Source organism: Adiantum capillus-veneris, chromosome 27 (genome assembly GCF_014529385.1).
Source record: "Adiantum capillus-veneris isolate H3 chromosome 27, ASM1452938v2, whole genome shotgun sequence".
NCBI classification, from domain to species: Eukaryota; Viridiplantae; Streptophyta; class Polypodiopsida; order Polypodiales; family Pteridaceae; genus Adiantum; species Adiantum capillus-veneris.
The window spans coordinates 20,499,006-20,515,286 of NC_140957.1; positions in this window are offsets into that span (position 1 = coordinate 20,499,006).

Genomic DNA, 16,281 nt, shown 5'->3' on the forward strand with positions numbered 1-16,281 from the left:
ATATTTCCAACCATTGTGGGTTAGCTCCTCCATAGGCCGAGAAGCTCACCTCATAGAGTCACCATTCGTGTTACCATGATTAGCTCACTAATCGTGTGAATGTTTCCATGCCCTAGCCGGGTAGCTCATCCCCGCGGATTGATAATTTTGTTGGTGATTGGAGCTATGCAACGATGGTACCCACAACATTTGGCACTTTATCCAAGGACGATGGCCTATGCTAGTGTAATTGTGGCATAATTGGATGTGTTTCCTCACTAATTTCACTTGTGCGTTTATATTTTTGTGGATTTGGGATGTGTGTGCATGAAGCAGTGTGTTAATTTTTCCCTAATTTGTCACTGTATCTTGCCAATTGTGTATTTACACACTCTAATTTCACACTAACCCCTTGCTAATTTCACTAATTTTGCTAACTTACACACTAATTTGCTACTAAGGGTTGAAGCTTTCAATCGTCAATTGATCTTCATTGGAAAGGTAATTAAGGTGATATTCTCAACCTCTGTAGAATCTAAACACGTGTAGAATTGTGTAGAGATTCCATGATGATGCAATGTCAATGCTTTGTTGATGCCAATGCCATGTTGATGCAATGTTAATTGCAATGCAATGTTGATGCTTTGAAAATTTTTGAATTGTTCGTTTTCATGTCGTCGTAATGCTGAAATTTTTCAGATTTGGTGCCGTATGGAATTGACAAGTTCAATTGCTAATTGGTGAATGTACATTGCTAATTGTGTGACTAATTGATCTAATTGCATGCTTGAATGGTCAATTACAAGTGTCTGTGCACTAAAATCAAGTGTGTGTGATTCTAATTGAGTGTGTGCATGCCTAATTTTAGGTGTGTGTGCACTAGTTTTCCCTTGTTTGTGCACCTAAAAATCCATGTATACTTATTAAGTTTTCTATTGTGATGATTGATTTATGTTGTGGTCATGCCCAACTAAAGATTTGTGACATCACATTGCAATTTGACAAGATTTACCCTTTTGTGTGTGCACCTAAAGATTGGTAAAAACTGTCAATTATTAGTGTGTGCGCGCCTAAAAAGTGCTTAATGTGCATGATTAATTCAATTTTTGATTGCATATTTGATGTGTGTAATGGTTAATTTCTGCATTTTTGAACTCAAGGTAAGGATTTACACACTCCAAATGCGTCAAATTCTGACCTAATTTTGCGCTAATTTTGCTGATTTTAATTGCTTATTTTGCATTTATTGATGAACTTATTTGGTAATTGAATTGATGTGATTATTGAAATTTTATTTGGTCGCACTAATCCCCTATGTGTGGAGGATTTTAAAAAAGGTATTTTTTGGATAATGTTTGTAATTTTTTGCTAATCTTTGCATTAACTTTTTCTTAGTTCCATAAAAAGTTGATATCGTGTGATTTTGATGAGCTATTTTCTGTGCGTATTTATGGCATGATTTTGAGCACATTTGTGCCCTCCTTGGTTGAGTTTTGAGCGTTTTGCTATTTTCGAGGACGGGATTGTTGATTTTGTTGTCGTAAATCACACTTTTTGTAAAAACTACTATTTTTTGTTGCTTGTGCGTGTCAATAGTGTTTGATTGTGATTGCCAATGATTTTTAGAGATTTCTAGAATTTTTTGAGAATTTTTTTGGATAGTTTTTGTAATTTCTGAAAAATTTTATGTGTTCTCGAGTGATTTTCGGCCTAATTTTGGCACTTTTGGACGTTCAAAAATAAAAATAAAATGAATTTGGAGCTTCGGTGCAAACCAACGGGATTTTTTGAACCTTGGCGTGAGGTTCGAAATGGCGTCGACATTCGTGGCAAAGTTGACGGGTGATTTTTGATTTTTTGCCGGTTCGCGCGGTGAGAACGGCTCCTTGCAGTGCTAAGATTCAACAAAAAAAAAAATCAAAAAAAAAAAAAAACGGCTTCCCCCTTCCCCACTCTCCCTTCCATAAGAAAGCCTCTAGAGTTCGATAAAATTGTGTCAGGTTCTCTTTAATAATTCAAAACTATCAATTTGAAGCTTTCTAAAGCCAAATCTCACCTCCTCCACCTTCAAAACCTCCGTGCTAGCAATAAAGCCCCGAATAGCCTTTGTATGAAACCACCACGCCTTGTTTTGGAAGACTCTAGTTCCCAAGCTCTTCTCAATGCTAAGTTTGTTAGCCTTAACATACAATACCAACTTGATTGCTCCGACGTTTATATACAAGCGCAAGCTCTCCTTGTAGAAAACCTCCAAAAGCTTTTTGACTTCTTCCATGAAGTAGTAGAAGAACGCCTGGAGGATCTTGTTAAGAAACTCTCGCCCATATTTTTCCCTAGAGTGCAACCGGATACATGGGCCAAACAACTCGGCTTGTGGAAAAATTCTTCTCTCTTGGAGTTAGACTCTTTCGTTCAAAACTCTATCTTACAAGCACATTTGGCTACCTCCATTAAAGAAGCAGCTCATAATGCAAGAAACAGATCCCAAGAGACCCTCTTTGCCGAAGCAATGGCATTACCCAAAGAAGACACCGTGAGTTAGCTCGTTCAACATGAGGTCACCACTGAAATGAGCAAACTCCTCTCCCAAAAAACATCTTTGAACATCTATAGAACCCCTTCCTCTAAAAAACCCTTTGCTTTCAACAACTCCCCTCCTATACAATCTATGTCCTCTTTTGCTAAAAATAAAACACCCTTTGCTTTCAACAACTCCCCTCCTACACAAACTATGTCCTCTTTTGCTAAAAATAAAGCCCCCTTTGGAAAACACCCCCGCCAGCCTTTCAAAAAACCTAAAGAGGTCACTTCCTCTCTCTCACCCCCCAACACCTTGCTTAGTAAAACCCCTCCCTCTACAGGCCTTCTTCCCCCACCCATTCCCCATCTGCTCAAAATCTCCCCATTATCCTCTTAATACCCCCCCCATGTACTAGCCACCCCTCTCCCACCCTTTTGCCTCTTCCCCGTAATCCTCCCCATCCCCCTTCCAACCTTCCTAAAAGACCTAGAATTTCAAAAAACCTTCAATGGAGGAGAAAGTAGGTGTTGAGCACCCTACTTCGTGGGTCCATTTTCTCTTCTCTAAACCCCCCCTTTTTCCTCTTCTTTGGAACCCTCCTCCCTTTTCAACTACTTACCTCCCCACCACACCCCGCTCTATTCCTTCCTCTTATGGTAAAAAGAGATTCAAATTTTGGCTTCCCCTTACCAATTCTGCCCTTTTTAAGGTTATAATTCTAGGTAATCAATAGATTTATGAGTTAGAAAACAAATTCACTAACCTATCTTGCCACAACCTTTCTAAACGTGCTCTCTCTCATGATGAAAAGAAATTGCTAGGTTTAGGACTTCAATATATCCCCCCCCCCCCTCCCCTCCTACTCTCTTCTCTTTGTTGCACTCTTTTTCTAACTTAGAAAGAAACTACCAACTTAAACTCTTTTTTAAAGAAGTCATCCCACCTTCATCTCCCTTCTCCCTCTCCAAAACCTCTTGGTACCCCCCCACTCCTTTGCTTAACCTCAAAAAAGTTTTCTTCTCTCTCTTTTCACAACTCTACACCCTTTGGAAAACCTCCCTCTCTTCTTCTCACTTCTCACCCCCTTCCTTTCTTAAGAAATTACTCCTTTCCTTAAAAAATGATCCTTCCATTATCATTAAACCAGCTGAAAAAAATTTAGGACCGGTCATCTTATGCAAATCTTGGTATGTAGTAGAAGCATCTAGACATCTTTTAGATTCCTCTACCTACACGTCCATCACTTCAGCTCCCCTTTCCTTTGTCTACTCTCTTCTCTCTTTCATTCTTACAAATTGTGCTCTTCTATCTTCTAAGGAGAGGGATTTCATCCTGAGGCCGCTTTCTTCGGAACCCAAGCCTTGTCCCTTTTTTGTACTTCCTAAAATCCACAAACCCTCGTTAGTAGGATGCCCCATTTGCTCTTACAAGGGATATGTTTTAGAACATGCTTCTATTTGGCTCCACATCCAACTTCTCCCTATCCTTCTTACAAAAAAGCAACACCTTAAAGACTCTGTTTCACTAATCAAGGATATCTCCTCTCGGGTCTTTCCTACTAATAACCTTGTCTTCACTTTTGATGTGGAGTCTTTATATCCTAGCATTCCCATCCAAGAAGGGTTGCTTGCCCTCTCTAACTCTATCCAACACCTTTTTTCCTCCCCCAAAACGAGGCTCATCCTCTCTTTAGCTTCTCTTGTCCTTAACCACCACTACATCTCCTTCCAAGGGAATTGCTGGCACCAAATCAAAGGTACTGCCATGGGTTCTAATTTTGCGGTCGTTTATGCTTGCCTCTTTCTTTGTCACTTAGAGGATAGTATTAATCTTCCCTCCCACCCCTCTTTGCTCTATTTTAAAAGATTCATTTTGACGATAATCATATCAAAATTTCCCCTGTCATTTCTTTCATAGAAGCCTCCATCCTTGACATTCATTTCTTCAAAGGACCCTCCTTTTCGCATTCAGGGTTGCTAGACTCTCATTGCTATCAAAAAGGTCTCAACTCTTACGGCTACATTCCTTGGCAATCGTGGCACCCCACCCACCAAAAGGTCGCCTTCATCACTTATGAGCTTGAAAGATATATCATTAGAGAGAGCTCTTTAGAGGGCTTCCTAGCCATTCGTGCTCTGTTCTTCCAAAGACTTAGAGCTAGAGGCTAACCCTAAGCTCTTCTTCATACTTGTTTTTCCCTCATCTCTTATAAAGACAGAGACACTCTCTTAATGACGATACCTAAAACCAAAAACTCCCCCGAGGTGGTCAAAATCCTGTTTTCACCCTTTACACGCACTCTTAATCTCTCTCCTACCTTGATTAAACCTCTCTCACTTCATCTTAACACCATACCTAAGCTTTCCAACCTCCTCAAACCCCTTATTTGTTGGCTCAATGCACCCAATGTCGGAAAATTGCTTAACTCAAATTCTCACAACACTCCCCCCCCCCCCCTTTTTTTGGGGAACCTCTCTTTAATGATCCTTCCTCCCCTTTTTTTGCATTTTGTGCCTTGATACTTCCTCTTAGATTAGTGTATTGTCCCCTCTTATCCTGATGTTACCCACCTCTTAGTACCACCTCTTAGTACACTATATACCAAAAGTGGCGAGTATTTACTCCTTTGTACCAAGAGATGCTGAATATTTATAGCTTGGTACCAACAAACCCCTGTATCCTCCTCTTAATCCTCACTTTGTACCCACCTTGGGTTTCTAACCCTCAATCCTTATTTATACCCCACTCCTTGTAAAGGATGTAGCACTACTGATGAGCTCTATATAGCGAAACGCGTTTAGTGCTATTTCATTGCATCCCCCCCCCCCCCCGAACCCAACAAAAAACCAGATTTCGCTCTCATCACCTTTCTTCCCGCTTTCGGTGAGTATCACTCGCTTAATTTTTTACAAATAAATAAAAAATCCCTCGCCCTCCCAAAAGAGCAATTATTAACCCTCTCTCTCTAACTCCCCCCCCCCCTCTCTCTCTCTCTCTCTCTCTCTCTCTAATGGAGATGAAATTGAGTGATTGGGCTGAAGAGAATGACAAGCGTGCAAAGGGACAAGCGGGTTTTCGTCGATGCCATAGCACCATTGATCATCTTGTCACTCTTCGTGTTCTCATGGAGGAAAGTCGGTTGAAAGGCAAGCGATTGTATTGTTGTTTTGTGGACTTTAAGAAAGCCTTTGATATGATTCCACGTAACAATTTGTGGAGAAGGATGGAAGAACTCCAAGTGCCAAGTGAGTTTATGCTTGCGGTTTCTCGAATCTATGAGAAGGTGATTTGTCAATTGCGCATGGGAAGAGAAATTTCAGAAATTTTTGTAAGCACTATTGGGGTTAAACAAGGATGTCCATTGTCACCAACTCTCTTTGGTCTATGCATCGATCAATTGGAACAAATGGTACTTGACTTTATGCAAGAAGAAGGCATTGAAGAGGTCACTATTTGCAATGCGGTAATCATGCTTTTGTTGTATGCGGATGATGTAGTGCTTCTAGCACACACTTTAGAAGATGCACAAAAGCTTATGGTTGTCCTTGAGAACTTTTGCTTGCATAGTGGGCTGATTGTAAATGAATCCAAAACAAAGGTTATGCTTGTGAAAACCAACCATAAGGAGAAGCCATGCATTGTGTACAACAACGAGACACTTGAAGTTGTTGAGAGCTTTAAGTACCTTGGCCTTGAGGTTCCATCCAATCACAAGTGGCATGAATGTGCTATGCGTTGTTTGGAAGCGGGAAAGAGAGCATATTATGCATTTGAGAACATGTGTAATGCGGGAAACATCAAGTGTTGGGTTCTCAAGAAGTATCTTTTTGATGCATTGGTGACACCGGTTCTTCTTTATGGAGTTGAAGTGTGGGGTGGGAGCATCTCAAAGTCTACTTGGAAAGAGTTTGAGAATGTCCAAAAGCGTTTTCTTACAAACTTTCTCCAAGTTAAGACACAAACACCATATATGCTCCTACTTCTTGAGTCGGGATCTCTTCCAATTGAGGTTATGGGCATGGAAAGGGTTGTGGAGTACATGATAAAGATGCGTCAAAACCCCTCACATCGACTTCCTACAATTGCATGGGAAGCAAGCAAAAAAGTTCAAAAGACGCATAAAAGCAAGATCTTGAGCACGGGATGGATGCAAGACATAAAGAAGTGGTTTGGGAGATGGGATGCATTACACTTGCTACATGATGCTTCAATTGACTCTCAAGTGAATGAAGCTTTTCTACAACGCCAATGTATTACGGCTTGGGAGAAATCCGGTGGGTCACGCTTCATACATTACACCACCTATATTGCCCCCAACTACAAAACCATGTTCTTCGCTGAGAGAGGAAACCGTACTCACACTTACATGCTTGAGCCTATTCCCTTGTCCGCGATACGCACTATCGCAGCAATTCGGCTTAGCTCCCATTTCCTTCGATGCGAGATAGGGCGTTGGGGCAATGGAGAAGAGTCAAATCGATTGTGCACATTATGCTCACTGCAAGTTCGAGAGTCTGAGTACCACACACTACTAGAGTGCTCAGCTTTTGATCACATCCGAACTTGCTTCTCTCACATTTTCAGCCATAACTTAGACCTACACACTTTCCTCTCCCAGCCAAAGTGTGGGCTCTCCATTGCGACTCTCATCACTACAATTTTGGAGCATCGAGAGTCACTCATCAGCCATACACATACTACATCACATGTAACTTTGGTCCCATTAGGTCATATTTGACCTCCGAGGACGATAATAAAATCTATCTATCTATCTATCTATCTATCTATCTCTCTCTCTCTCTCTCTCTCTCTCTCTCTCTCTCTCTCTCTCTCTCTCTCTCTCTCTCTCTCTCTCTAACTCCCTCACTCTGATAATAAAAAGTCACAGAAACTTCATAAAAAATCATAAATTGATCAAAAAATTCACAGTAAATAAAAAATTCATAAAAATTAAAAAATTCACGAAAAAATTTCTACTTTTTAAAAAAAATTATTAAAAATCATAAAAATATCACAAAAATTAGAAAATTCAAAATTTCTCAAAAAATTAATAAAAATAAAAAGAAAGTCGTTGAAAGAGGCAAAAAAGCAAAAGACACGCTGTGTGGAAATTACACATTGCAAAGCAAGCAGAAGTCGAGAAGAGCAACCAGGAAAAAATCGAGCAAACCGCGGAAAAGCCAAGAATAGTAGAAGAAAACCCGAAATAAGCGAGAAAAAGACCAAGTCAAAGCCGTGAGCAGTAGAAGAATTTCAATTTTTGACACTTTCAAGCTAGAGTTAATCAACTCTTGTGAGTTTGCAGAGCAGTCAACTGCAAAAGTCCTTTGTCAAAAGCAGCTTTATCACAACCCAACAAGAGAAATTCTGCTAATCAATACCGGGATCTGGTAGGAGATAATTTTTACAGAACCAGTCAACATGGACTCAAATCGAGGCAAGAATTCAAGTACAACAGGATAAGCCAGTAGCAGTGGCAACACATGCACACCTTCAACAAAGTAGATTTTAAGCTATATGTCTACAATGGAGATAAAGTCTTATATGAAGTTTCAGAAGGCCATAAATACTTGATGACCAGTAAAACAAACACAGGAGCCAAGATCCTATTGATCAGAGTGAAGCCAGATTCAAAGAACTCCCAGATGTTCATAGACTTCAGTGGATCGAGGTATTGCAAGCTCAAAGATGAAGTGCAGATAGAAGTTCAGAAAGTCAACCCAAGTATTTATCCAAAAATCTGCACAAGCCAGCAAAACATACAGTTGGTGCATATACAATTAGGGTCATTGTACATGGATTAGAATGGTCATACCTTTAGTCGAGAACCAGAAATGAAAGATCCAACAAATCAACCAATAGAGGCCAGTCTAATTGGAGAACCAGGTCAAAGACAGTACAAAGGTCAAGATGGAGCATTCTACAACTTGATGCTTAGTGTTTTAAAAGAAGATGCCGACAACTTGGCAAGCACAGAAACAGAAACTCCTCAGCAAGATCTTGACATGACAGAACCAAATGAAATAGCACCAATCATGGCGTATTGCTCAAATTATGAATGAAAAGGAGGAAATTTTTCTAAAGATTGTCCAAGAAATCCACACAATAGGGACACATTAACCGCCAAGCAAGGTATAGAGCAAATTGGGAATACAAATCCCGATGTAAGTGCATTTAACTCATCACTTTTAATGCAGTCAAATGATTCTGCATTACCGTTAGAAGTACCAGTAAAAACAGTGCAAGTTCAAAATCAAAATAAAGATGCAGAGGCACCTAGAAAGCTTAAAATTGATTCTTTGAACAACAAATTTTTGCATGAATTTGGTCAAGGTGTTGATATCACAGATTGTAGAAAAGACTTTTAGGTTTGCAAATGATTCTGCATCCACTTCCACAAGTGTGCAATCATTCACGAGTCTATGGGACACATCAAACAAAATTATGATAGTAGTGTATGTCACATATAATTCATATGCACACTATATAGACCAAAAAGGGAAACTCTACAAAAAGGATCAACCAATATTTGAACGGCTCACATACCAGCTCATAGAAGTGCGTCCATTGACAGATAAAAAAGGATGGTTCATTTTAGAGGAAACAATCTATTATAGCCCATCCTCTCTAGAGCTGAAGGATATTACCCGAGTGAACCCAGAAATCTGTTTAGAGCCAAACTCTCCTCCGTCGGAAATCAGACTTCGACGTTGTAACCAAATGAGCACATACTTTGACCAAAACAGCCGTAGATATAGACGAGAGTCTAGCATCTATGATGCCTTGGGTCCTAAAACCACAAAATCTCATATCATAGGAGACCCATGGGATAGACAATATCAGGGCAAAGATAATGCTAGCTAAAGCTTGACTTGGAGAATAATTTGTCATGTTTCGCAGAGATACATAGGAAACTATGCATAATGTTTACAGATGCCAAAGATCAACAATACTACCCAAAGTGTACCTTCACGGTCCCAAAAGGTGAGACTAAACCAGAACCAAACAATTTTGAACTCTCCTAATGGAGCAGGCGATAGTGATCACCCTAGGACGGGGGGAGTTGTATATCCATCAAAATCAACTCATGTACGAGGAACCCCAATGTCAGTTAGAAGCCCTAGAACCTCTAGCGAACAAATCGCTTCAAAGCAGAAACCATTGAAAGATCATATGGTTGCTGGAAGTTTCCAATTGACCCAGATCCTATTAGAGTCTACATATAAATGTCTCTATGAAGATCATCAGGGACAGAAGTTTCAGTTGATCTCCACAAGTTATAGTCAAAAGCCAACAAATCCCATAGTGTTCAAACAATTACATGTGACCAAGTTCACATATGCATATCTATATGAAAATGGCAATGAATATCAATAGGTTCATGACCTTGTACAAATGCCTATGGATGGTAAGATTGACGTCAAAGACTATTTGAAGATGATGCAAAGCCTCAAGCTGCCAGAACATGTTAGGAAATAAGACGTAGCTAAATAGATAATTGAGTAGATTACTTAATGGAGAGAGACAGATTTATATACACGAGATTATAGAGTAGAGAGAGAGAGAGAGAGAGAGAGAGAGAGAGAGAGAGAGAGAGAGAGAGAGAGTACACACGATATACGTGGTTCACCCAATGTGGGCTACGTCCACGGGAAAGCAACCACTCAATGGCTTTAGTACTTCAAAACAAGAAGTAGTTTACAAAGGGATTATACCCTTAATGGAGCTAGCTCCCGCCTTGCTTCACTCTCACCACCTCACACTCACCTTGTTGCATCAACTTCACACACTATCAAATGTGTGTAGAAATGGCCTCCTTTTATAGGCCAAAAGGGCTGCCCTCTCTTATGAGAGACAGCCATGTGTAGCCGCCCTTGTGCGAATAAGTCCAAATCGGACCCTCCAATCCGCCCATGTGTGTCCGCCCTTGAGAAGACAAGTCCGCTTTTGAATTCGGCCACCGGCCACCGGCCATTGACTTCCGACCACCGGCCATCGGCCATTGACTTCCGACCACCGGCCATTGACTACCGGCCACCGACCAACCGACCGGTTTTTTTCCGACCACTTTCCGGCTGCCGTCCGGCCATAATATTCCGGCGAAAAGGAATATTCCGGCGAAAAGGCCTTTAAAGTTGCCCCTGATTCTTGTCCGTGAAAATTTTGGTTTCCGGTGAGTGATTTTCCTTCACGCACGATGGCTTCTCCTCATAATGGGGGCCTTACAAATGTGCGCTTTTACCACAGAAAATTACAAGGGTAAATCAGGCTCCATACTTAACAATCTCCCACTTGGAGACTGATCTCCAAACCAAACCTGTGACTGCTTTCCATTCTGGCTTCTTATCCTTGAATGCCGATTGAAGATGAGCAAAAGCTCAACTTCTCCTTGTTGACCACCTTTGTAAACATGTCTGTAGGATTTTCACTTGTATGCACCTTTCCTAGCTTTAGCTGTCCCTCTTCCAAAAGAGTGCGTATGAAGTGATATCTCACCTCAATGTGCTTTGTCCTTGAATGAAAGGCTGAGTTCTTCGCAAGATGGATAGCGCTTTGGCTATCACTGTACAAGACACAATTGTCTTGTTTGAATCCAAGCTCTTCTAAGAATCTGTGAAGCCACAGAATTTCTTTGCTTGCCTCCGTCATTGCTACATACTCTGCTTCCGTGGTAGAAAGTGAAACCACTTTCTGCAGCTTTGAAGCCCAGCTTACTGCTGTGCCTCCAACCGTGAACACATAGCCAGTAGTGCTCCTTCGAGTATCTTTGTCACCAGCCATATCTGCATCAGCATACCCTTCTAGAAAAATATTAGTTCCTCCAAAATACAAAGCATTTGTTGTTGTCCCTTTTAGATACCTAAGTATCCACTTCACAGCTTGCCAATGCTCTTTACCTGGGTTGTCCATGAACCTACTCACAACTCCCACTGCATGTGCAATGTCTGGCCTTGTCCAGACCATAGCATACATTAGAGAACCTACCACTGCAGCATATGGAACTTTAGACATATAGGCTATCTCCTCTTGTGTCTTTGGACACATATCCTTCGTTAGTTTAAAATGACCAGCCAAAGGTGTAGAAACTGGTTTTGCATTTTGTATTGCAAACCTTTCTAGTACCTTCTTGATGTAATCTTCTTGAGATAGCTTTATTGTCCTCTTCGTCCTGTCCCTTGATATTTTCATACCAAGTATCCTCTTTGCAGCACCTAAATCTTTCATTGAAAAAGATTTGGATAGCTCCTCTTTTAGGTCTTTGATGTCCTGCATGTTAGCACTTGCAATCAACATGTCATCAACATACAACATTAGGATGATGAATTTCCCATCTCCCAAATTCTTCGTGTAGACGCAGTGATCCGAGTTGCATCTTGTGAATCCATGATCCAACATCCATCGATCAAACTTCAAGTACCATTGTCTTGATGCTTGCTTTAAACCATACAAGCTCTTCTTTAATCTGCAAACCATTTTCTCCTTACCTTTTACTTCATACCCCTTTGGTTGAAGCATGTAGATTTCCTCCTCTAAGTCACCGTGAGGGAATGCCGTATTTACATCCATTTGCTCGAGATTTAGATCATGAGCAGCCACAAGGCTTAAGACAAGCCTAATTGAGTTCATTTTTACAACAGGAGAAAATATTTCATTGAAGTCAATACCTTTCTTTTGAGAAAAACCTTTTACCACAAGCCTAGACTTGTACCTTTTCTTCCCACCTTCTTCTTCCTTTAGCTTGTACACCCATTTGTTTTGAAGTGCCCGCTTACCTTTAGGCAACTCAACCAACTCCCATGTTTGGTTGCGATGTAGTGAGTCCATCTCCACTTGCATGCTCTTCGTCCATTCTTCTTTGGATTCATGTTGCATAGCTTCTTCATATGATTCCGGCTCTCCAGAATCTGAGATCAAGAGATGGTTGAAGGAAGGAACAAACCTTTCTGGAGGTCTACTTGCTCTTGTAGATCTTCGGGGAATAGGTTGAGGCTCCTCATTTGGTTGACGTTGTTGCACATTGTCACCGTTTGCAGTCCTTGAGTCTTCACCGTCCTCAAGCTCCATGTACTCATCACCTGTTTCTTTTGTTTGTTTTCTTTCCAAGTAATCTTTGTACATATTTTGTTCGTTAAAAATTGCATCCCGACTCCTTAAGATTTTACCATCTTCAGGATTCCATAGGCGATACCCAAAGTCTCCTTCTCCATAGCCAATGAAGAAACCCTTTTTGGACTTTGCATCTAACTTTGATCTTAGGCTTCTATCTATGTGCATGAAAGCCTCACACCCAAACACTTTGAGAAATGCATAATTCACCGGTTTACCTGTCCATGCCTCTTCTGGAACTCCCCCATCCAATGCCGTTGAGGGTGACCGATTGATTAAGTACACAGACGTACTTACAGCTTCCGCCCAAAGTTCAAGCGGTAGGCCTGCATGTAGCCGCATGCTTCGTGCTCGTTCCATGATTGTCCTGTTCATCCTTTTCGAAATCCCATTTTGTTGAGGTGTCCTTGGGGTTGTCCTTTGCCTCCGAATTCCATTGCTAGCACAAAAGCTTTCAAAAGCTTGGCTGCAATATTCACCTCCATTGTCGGATCTGAGGCATTTAACCTTGGTACCTGTTTCATTCTCCACAAAGGCTTTCCACCTTTGAAATATGGAAAATACATCGGATTTATTCTTCATGACATAAACCCATGTTTTTCTAGTCGCATCGTCTATGAATGTTACATAGTACAATGAGCCACCAAGTGATGGTGTACTTGCAGGACCCCAAACATCAGAATGAACCAACTCAAGTTTTTTATTTTTTCTTTCATTTCCTGATTTTTGAAATTTTACCCTCTTTTGTTTACCATAAACACAATCTTCACAGAACTCTAAGTCCACTTCTTTCAAACCTGGTAGAAGCTTCTTTGTTTGAAGGATTTGCATTCCTTTGGCACTCATATGCCCAAGTCGGTAGTGCCACACCGCACTGTCAACTTCTGTAGTTGATGCACAAGCTGAAGGTTGCGTGCTAACAGTACACAAGTAAAGTGTACCAACTTTTTCACCCTTGGCAACCACCAAAGATCCCTTTGAGATCTTCCACCGTTTGTTTCCGAATGCAATGTTGTGACCTTCATCGTCCAATTGTCCTATAGAGATCAAATTTTTGCGAAGAGAAGGAACATGCCTAACATCTTTAAGCTTCCATTCATTTCCGTTAGCAGTTTTGACAGAAACTGTACCTTTGCCGACAATCTCACAAGCTTCATCATCTCCCAAGTATACATACCCAAAATTACCTTTGGTGTAGTCTTGGAAATGTTGCTTGTGTGGTGTCGCATGGAATGAAGCCCCGGAATCTACTATCCAAGAATTAGACACATTGTCTAATGAGAGAATTAGAGCATCTTGCTCTACTTTACCTGCCACATTGGCCTCCGATGTTGGCTTGTTGTCTTGAGACTCTGTCTCCTTCTTCTTCTTGGACCAGCAATCCTTCTTGACGTGGCCCTTCTTGCCGCAATTCCAACATTCAAGAACTGACTTTGTGCGTGACTTGCTCCGCCTTGAGCGATCACGACCCTTTTGGTTTTTGAACCTCTCCTTAGGCCTTCCTCTTGTTTCCACTGATAGTGCAGCACTTGATGATTCCCCTGTGCTTCTCCTTCGCATTTCCTCGCTTAGAAGAACACCCACAACATCATCAAACTTAAGAGTATTTGTGCCAGAGATAGAATTACTTACAGCCATCACAAGGCTGTGCCAACTATCCGGTAGAGATGATAGTATAAGGAGAGCTCGCACTTCATCATCGAAATTGATTTTCACTGATCGAAGTTGACTTATGTTTGTGTTAAAGTCATTTAGGTGTTCTGCAACTGAACCATTCTCTGCCATCTTTAGATTGAACAAGCGCTTCATAAGAAATACCTTATTGGATGCCGATGGTTTCTCGTAGAAGTCGTCAAGTGACTTCATCAAGTCCTCCGTGGTCTTCATCTCCGAAACATTGAAGGCCACCGTTGACGCCAAGCTTAACCGGATTGTTCCCAGTGCCTTTCGATCAAGGACAATCCATGCTTCATCTGCCATTGTTGCGGGCTTCTTCGCAAGACCGCCTAGTGGCAAATAGAGGTCCTTCTGGTAGAGATAGTCTTCAATCTGCATCTTCCAATGTTGGTAGTTTTTGCCGTTGAACTTCTCAATCTTGAGCTTCCCTTCCTCCGCCATAACTCCCACTCAATTCAAGGAATCCTTTCCTTGAGATAATTTAGCTACGAGCAAACCTTGCTCTGATACCAGTTGTTAGGAAATAAGACGTAGCTAAATAGATAATTGAGTAGATTACTTAATGGAGAGAGACAGATTTATATACACGAGATTATAGAGTAGAGAGAGAGAGAGAGAGAGAGTACACACGATATACGTGGTTCACCCAATGTGGGCTACGTCCACGGGAAAGCAACCACTCAATGGCTTTAGTACTTCAAAACAAGAAGTAGTTTACAAAGGGATTATACCCTTAATGGAGCTAGCTCCCGCCTTGCTTCACTCTCACCACCTCACACTCACCTTGTTGCATCAACTTCACACACTATCAAATGTGTGTAGAAATGACCTCCTTTTATAGGCCAAAAGGGCTGCCCTCTCTTATGAGAGACAGCCATGTGTAGCCGCCCTTGTGCGAATAAGTCCAAATCGGACCCTCCAATCCGCCCATGTGTGTCCTCCCTTGAGAAGACAAGTCCGCTTTTGAATTCGGCCACCTGCCATTGAATTCGGCCACCGGCCACCGGCCATTGACTTCCGACCACCGGCCACCGGCCATTGACTTCCGACCACCGGCCATCGGCCATTGACTACCGGCCACCGACCAACCGACCGGTTGTTTTCCAACCACTTTCCGGCTGCCGTCCGGCCATAATATTCCGGCGAAAAGGAATATTCCGGCGAAAAGGCCTTTAAAGTTGCCCCTGATTCTTGTCCGTGAAAATTTTGGTTTCCGGTGAGTGATTTTCCTTCACGCACGATGGCTTCTCCTCATAATGGGGGCCTTACAAATGTGCGCTTTTACCACAGAAAATTACAAGGGTAAATCAGGCTCCATACTTAACAGAACAAGTGGCAAAAAAGTCAAAGTCAATTGAAGCTAAAGTCCAAAAGCTACAAATGTCACCACCAAAATATCCTCCAAAGAGACAGATTCTACAAGAAAGTACATTGGATCTATTAAGATCAAGAGTTACCCAAATGCAGACTAATAATACTCCTTAATTACAAAAAAATAATGTAGTATCACAGTCATACGAGTCAACATCAATGGAAGGCAGGTGGTCAAAGCAAAGAAAATGCAGATAAAGCTCAACCAAAGGACACTGCCACAACAAAAGCAGTCAATAAAGAAAGAAATCTTGAGACAATCAAGTGCAACATTATTGGTGAGAATGAAGAAAAACTCTCAAGCGAAGTAGAGCTAGATTTTCAGCTAGACAAGAACCTCATGTTTTTTCGCACTTGGAAAAAATGTGGCCAACCACAGCTAGAAGATGCTCCTAAATTTGTGATCATATATGGAAACAAACCAGAAGAATGCTTTGAAATCATCTCTAGTGTCATTCAAATAGATTCACAGATCATCACAATCCAATTCCACTTGATCATAGCAAAGGATGTACCAAATAACATCATATTGGGAATGCCATTGGCCCAAAAGATCCTATAGATATAGAGTTCAATGAAGATGCAGTCATAATAGACAACGAAGAATGAAGACCAACAATGGTGAC